Source organism: Tachypleus tridentatus, chromosome 2 (genome assembly GCF_004210375.1).
Source record: "Tachypleus tridentatus isolate NWPU-2018 chromosome 2, ASM421037v1, whole genome shotgun sequence".
Lineage (NCBI taxonomy): Eukaryota > Metazoa > Arthropoda > Merostomata > Xiphosura > Limulidae > Tachypleus > Tachypleus tridentatus.
This window is the reverse complement of record NC_134826.1, coordinates 56,086,243-56,092,975: the sequence shown is the minus strand read 5'-3', so window position 1 is coordinate 56,092,975 and position 6,733 is coordinate 56,086,243. Positions and strand designations below refer to the sequence as shown.

At 34.4% G+C, this 6,733-nt stretch overlaps 1 protein-coding gene across 4 annotated transcripts in view; it reads left to right on the top strand.

Moving 5' to 3' along the window:
• LOC143243888 (putative iron/ascorbate oxidoreductase DDB_G0283291) overlaps window positions 1–6,733 on the top strand; it is a 238,734-nt gene that overhangs the window by 168,950 nt on the left and 63,051 nt on the right. The window lies entirely within an intron of this gene.

Here is a 6,733-nt window from a genome sequence, read left to right as displayed (position 1 = left end):
CTGTACATTGGGATAAAACTACCATATTAAGAGCTGAGTTTTGTTTCTATGTGACGTCATTCAAGTAACAAACAAGAAGAAAAATAGCTGTTCAGTACCACATGTTCCACGTTACAGTTTCATCGACTCCGTGTTCCGAATTGAGAAGACGACATGAAAGAAGCTCATTCGTTTATTTCGTTGTTCCCAACGACTTCAATAAAAACTTCAGATTATATTCATGAAATATAATACCTTATAGAAAAGGGAATACGTCATATTAAGAGATGTATCTGATGATTTTGGGCCTACATAACAGTACGGACACACAGCCTATCATATTCAACCTCTATTTTAGTAAAACTTAAAAAATGATAATAGTGAGAGGGGATGTGGGTGCCTAAACTCACATCTATAGCTATGTTAAAACACATGCAGTCGAGTTCTTGGAAATTGGTTGCTGTCAGTGAAACAAAATTAACAAAATGAAATCTGATTGCAGGTTACTATAACCGAATCCATGATAAATCGATTTTGGTTTTCCCAAGGTGTTTGGTTTAAACCTCGAAACCTGGATGATTCGTTTGGTACCATTTAGAAGTCGGTGAGTCCAGCAGTTTATAAAGACAATTATTTTGTAGATACAAAATAAATGAATTTCGCGATTTTATCCCCCGTTTACTTTTTCAGTCCTCAGGTTCCATAGCACTCTCTTACTGACAAGGTACGTTTTTACCAATCCACCCCATTACCCATGCCATGGTTTTATTAATTCTTTGTCTCTTACTATTTCAGTTTTTAGACATATTATCAAGTCTAATTAGCTGTATTAAAATGGTATCACAAGTAATAAATATGCTGTCGGTTTTACCCAACTCTCCTTTTTATATTAGTATAAACGTTGTGTAATCTTTTTAAATAAATATGTAGCCATAATGGTTAGTCTACTACATGGACAACTATAACTATACAAAACTTATTTCATTGAACTTATCTTAAGTAAGCACTTGATCAAACTCTCAAAGTATCCTTAATTCATTTATTAGCAGTTTTATATTATAATTTGTTTGTGATTTACTCAATTATTTGTAACTTACGTCAATGAATTAAAATCATTTATTGAATGTCATGACTTTTAATTTATTTAGTAAAAAAAATACTATACATCTAAACATCTGTATGTTGTTTTGCACTTTACTTGAACACTTTACATTGCTGTAAATTATAGTGATTTTTACTTGAACACTAGTGTGCTGTTATAAAGTGTTGTAGATTTTAGTTGAACCAAAGTATGCTGCTGAAAATTGTTTCTGAACTTTACTTGTAAAATGTTCACTGTTGTAAGTTGTTGTGGCCTTTACTTCAAAATAATAATTATCTTTAAATGATTGTATCAGCTCCTTGAACTTGTCAATGAGTTTCTCTGACTTACTCTCCCCTGTATAGTTACCTCTTACATGTACCATACCGCGACTCCAAGTATTTTGAATAAACTTTTGAGAGCCTTTCAAAGCGCCATCATCTTCGAAATATTCTATTTAATTATTTATATGTTTAATTTCGATATTTTAGTTGCATTTACACTGATTTTTAGTAACCCTAGCTTAAAACAATACATAAGATGCATTCTTTTGTAACGACATTTGAAATATATATATATAAACATATATATCCCAGTAAACATGTTATAAAAGTTAATATTTAGCATGATTTATATTAACCCATTTACATGTGTCTAAATAGTCCCATATATCAACTTTGTTGTTTTATAACTATGTAATTTATGTCTTTTACCCGCTTTATTTAGACGTCTCCATAAAATCTAAACAGAAACTAAATTGTTGCTTGAGATAAACCTTTTGAATACTATTGTACATATTAAATATTGATGTAACAGCTGCTTGATCTGATTTGGTTTCTTATTTTATCTATTTGTGTTTTTAATTCAATATCTCTTGTCTCCGTGTATTGTCTTCTTAATTGTGGTCTGTGCTTGATTAGTGTCAACAGTTGTTTATATGGTTTCCATGTATTATTTATAGTTTTATGTTGTTGTTTTGGTATTGTCTGATATGCTGCGGTTTGTAGCCATTCCGTGATTATTTGACGGTAGTTAACAATATCTATCTTTTTTTTAAATGTTATTGTAATTTTTTTTGGCAGAAGATGGTCTAATTGTTTTTGGTATTCTTTCCAATTTACTTTTTTATAATCAAAATTTTCTTTTCTATGTATAGTATTTTTATGGAGAATGAGATCGAAGACACACCATATTGGTAAATAGTCGCTGTTTACATCTTTTCTCACATGAAAGTTTATTAGCTTTTAGCCCATGTTATACGAGATTAGGCATACATCTAGTATGTCACGTGTATTAGTGGCATACGTGGTATGCGTAGGCGTATCGTCACTCAGGATGGTTATGTCATGTTCTTTTATAAATTGTAGGTGAAGTCTTCCATTTGCATTTGTTGAATTACATCCAAATTTAATATCTTTGCTGTTTAGATCTCCAATTAAAATGGTATTTTGATTGTGGGAAAAGATGTTGTTTATTAAGTTTAAGTCTATTTGTTTTGTTGGTGTACAATAAATTCCTGCTATTGTGACAATTGAACGATTACTTAACAGGATATCGATAAATATATTTTCGTTATAGCTGCTGATTCGTTTTCAGAAACTGAAAGACTTGTTATGTATAGCAGCAGCATTCCTCTGTTTTTATCCTGTTTATTTAATCTGTTTTTTTAATAGTTATATAATACGGTATTTTTAATCTGTTGGTTTTGTATAATAGTTTCACTTAATATTACAATTTCCGGATTAGTTTGTTGAATTATGTCTTCGAGCTCATGTTTCTAGGAAGCTAGTGCACTTTGGATGTTGATATATACAACAATAAATTTAAGTTGAGAGCAGGTATTCCCTTAGTATTGTTGATAATTGTGGGATGTAAGTTATGATGTGTTTTTTCCCTATGTTTATGAATAGGTCAAAGCAGTTTATTGTTTGTATTGTTTTGTGTATTCGGCCAAAAAGTCTGTTGTGAAATTTGTAATTGTATTTATAAATAAGTTTATTTTGTTATTAGTGTTTGTTTCATTGGTAAAGTTATCGTTTTCTTAATGTTTTGAAGTATGGGTATTGTTCTGTTTAATCTCAGTGGTGTTTGTTATCGCTTCTGTTGGGTTTTGCTGTGTGTTTAGTTTTGATATTTGTAGGATAGCTTTTTTAAGTGTTTGTGCATATGTTATTTTGTCTTGTTTCAGCGTTGGTTTTGTTTACTGTTTGTTGTTATCTGTTATTTCGTTATCTATTAATGGTGTGTTTTTTATTTCGTAAATTACTTGTTTTATTTGTTTATATTTTTCGCAGCCTTTATAGTTTGCAATGTGTTCTTGTCCACAGTTACAACATTTTAGTTTTTCTTCTTTTTTTGTTTGGGTTTGAACCGTTATTCTGTGTATTATTTGTCTGCGTTGGAAGTTGTTTATTTCATTTTGAAGTTACTAATTGGAATCCATCATCTTTAGTGTTCTGTTCAGTGTTTTCTGTAGTATTTGTTCCTGCTTCATTACTTATTGGTATATTAACATCCAAAATTGTTTTTGAGTTTGACTGTTAATTTCTTTGGTAGATACTTGCTGTACCGCAGTACAAAAAACATCTTCCAATTCGTCTTTATTTTATGTATTTTCAGTGGAATTAGATAATTTAATTATTTTTCTCTTAGCTTTACGTGTGTTTTTTTTTCAAATACAGTGGTACCTCGGTTCTCAAATTAAATCCGTTCCAGAAGGCTGTTCGAAAACCGAATCAATTTTTCCCATAAGAAATACTGTAAATTAAATTAATCCGTTAGAGATCTCAAAAAATTACTCATTATGAAGCATTTGAAGTAAAAATATTGCTTATTTATACCTGTATAATAATACATATATGCATAAAGTCAACCACAAAAACTATAAACACAATAAAAAACAATAAATCAAAATTCAACTGCACTTTACCTGTGCTGAGTAGAGCTGATGGCGTATGTAAAAGGTGGTGAGGAACGTGGAGAGTAGAAGGATTATTATTTGTTTGGAAGTGGAGTCACCTTTCATAAAAACGTCAGGTTATTCTTCTTTTGAGGTTCTTTCTCTTTTCTGTCTCTTTGCACTGCTACAACCTGCTTGAGACTCACTAGACCGATTTCTTACTAAAAACTAGTCTAATGAGGTTTGTTTCTGCCTACATTTTAAAATGTTTCTGAAGTAAGACATGGCATTGTCATTGAAAAGGTTTATGCTGCAGTGTGCTACAGCTTTGTGGATTTTTTCCACAAAACTTTGTAACTCTCCCCATTTTCCACACATTTCCTTGATTAATGAACTAGGGACATCCTCCCTTCCTTCTTCCTCATCTGAAGACACTTCCTCAGTTGCCTTCTGTTGCTGCTCCTTCTGAAGGTCTTGTAGTTCTTCCGTGGTTAGCTCAGTGCTGTGGTCTTCCACCAACTCCTCCACATCATCTCTATCTGCTACTGAGTCTGGCCACAATTTCTTCCAAGCTGGGTTTATGGTCCTCAAAGACACTTCCCTCCAGGCTTTGTCTATGTTTCTCAAGCAATGGAGAATATTAAAGTTATTTTTCCAGAACTCTCTGAGGGTTAACTCTGTGTCAGTGGTTACTTCTTCAAAGCACCTTTGAAACAGTGCTTTGGTGTAGAGTTTCTTAAAGTTCGATATGACCTGCTGGTTCATGGGCTGAATGAGAGGCGTCGTGTTAGGGGGCAAGAGCTACACTGTAATGAAACTGTACTCCTCCACCAACCCGTTCTCCAAGCCTGGTGGGTGAACAGGTGCGTTGTCCATCACAAGAAGGGCCTTGAGTGGCAACTGTTTGTCCGTGAGGTAATTCTTTACACTTGGGGCAAACACTTCATGGACTCACTCCATAAAAAATTGCCTGGTTTCCCATGCTTTACTATTAGCCCTCTACATAACATTTAGTTTACTTTTCTCAGAATGGTACACAAGCAAAGGCTTAAGTTTTATGTCCCCACTTGCATTACTACATAACAATAGAGTTAGCCTGTCCTTCATTGGCTTTTGTCCTAGCAGTGACGTCTTCTCCTTGGTGATGTAGGTCCTCTTTGGTATTTCCATCCAAAAGAGGCCTAGGCGTCTCATCACAGTTGAACACTTGTTGGGGAATAAAACCCTCAGCTTCTACATATTCCTTAAATTCCCTAACAAATTTATCAGCAGCGTCTTTGTTAGAATTGGCACACTCCCCATGTCTCTCTACACTATGTATGCCACTTCTCTTCCTAAATTTTTCAAACCACCCCTACTAGCCTTAAAGGCATCACTTGTATCAGTACTTGTTCCAGGGGTGTTTTGCAGCAGGTCAGCATGCAACTGCTTTGCTTTCTCATAAATGATGGTCTCAGAAATGCTATCACCATCTAACTGTTTTTCGTTTACCCAAATCAACAACCGCTTTTCTACCTCTCCCATTGTTTGTGATCTTTGTTTCGTAAGCACTTTCACTCCTTTTCGAACATCAACTCCTTTGATGACCTCATTATTTTTCAGTATAGTGCAGACAATAGACTTCGCCATTCCAAACTATGTAGCAAGGTCAGACACGCGAACACCACTCTCATACTTCGCTATGAGATCTTTTTTCACCTCTATTGTGGCTTTAACAACTTTTCTTTTTGGTTTGCTGCTTTCATTATCCTTCTTTGACCCCATGGTGACTTATTTAAAAAAAAGAACAACAACAAAAAAGAAAAAAACGAGAACGTTAACAGCAGATTTCAGCGGGGGTGTGGACTGAACGATAAGTGCGGGTAAAATGTTTTGGGCAAGCTTGGCGTGGGCCAAAAATGGTCGAAGGGTTGTTCGGGTCATCAGTCGGGTTATTTGGAGGGTTCGGGCCACGACAGCTTGGCTCGACAACCGAGACATTTTTTTCTCAAACAACATGTTCGAAAACCGAATTGTTCGAGAACCGAGGTACCACTGTATTTCTTTCTTTTTCTACGGTACTTAGTTGCTTTTCAGCCTCATTACAAAGCAACATTAGTGGAGAGGAGATTACGTATATCACTTAAGTCTAACTTAGTATTTGGTTTTAGGCCACTTACGTAACTGATGAGCCCGGGTCCTGCTTTTCTGCATTCGACGTCATTTCGATGTTTTCTTTGGTAGTTTGCTTCAGCGTCTTGACCGGTTCGTCACACAGCTTCGTCTACAAAGTAAAGCTTGAGGCCTCTGTTTTTTTTGTTGTTGTTGTTTCTCTTATGATTCAGTTTATCCTCTGTCCCAGTCTTTTGGTTGCAGCTAACTGGTGTGTAGCCCACATAAATTGTTTGGCTCAATCGTTTCTCGAGAAGACCGAAATAAATTCATATTTCTTATGAGCCGACAAAATATCCACCTGCCTCGTCTCTCGCCAATAAAAAACCTGTTTTAAAGCTGTCAAGTTTCAAATGTGGTTTTAAATTTACCTCAATTTATGCCTACCACATTTGAGTAACTGCACATTGGCCGACAAAAGTATACTATTTCGGTTACCATACATTACTTATGTGTATAAATATACACATTACAATTTACTCATAAATGCTTCAATTTTAGTTACATTTATTAAAACATAGAAGATAAATGAGAAACACCTTAAAAACATTTATTTCGAGTACATATCAGTGTTACGAAATTCTGCACTCGTGCGTACGTACTATCACTAAACCTTGACTATG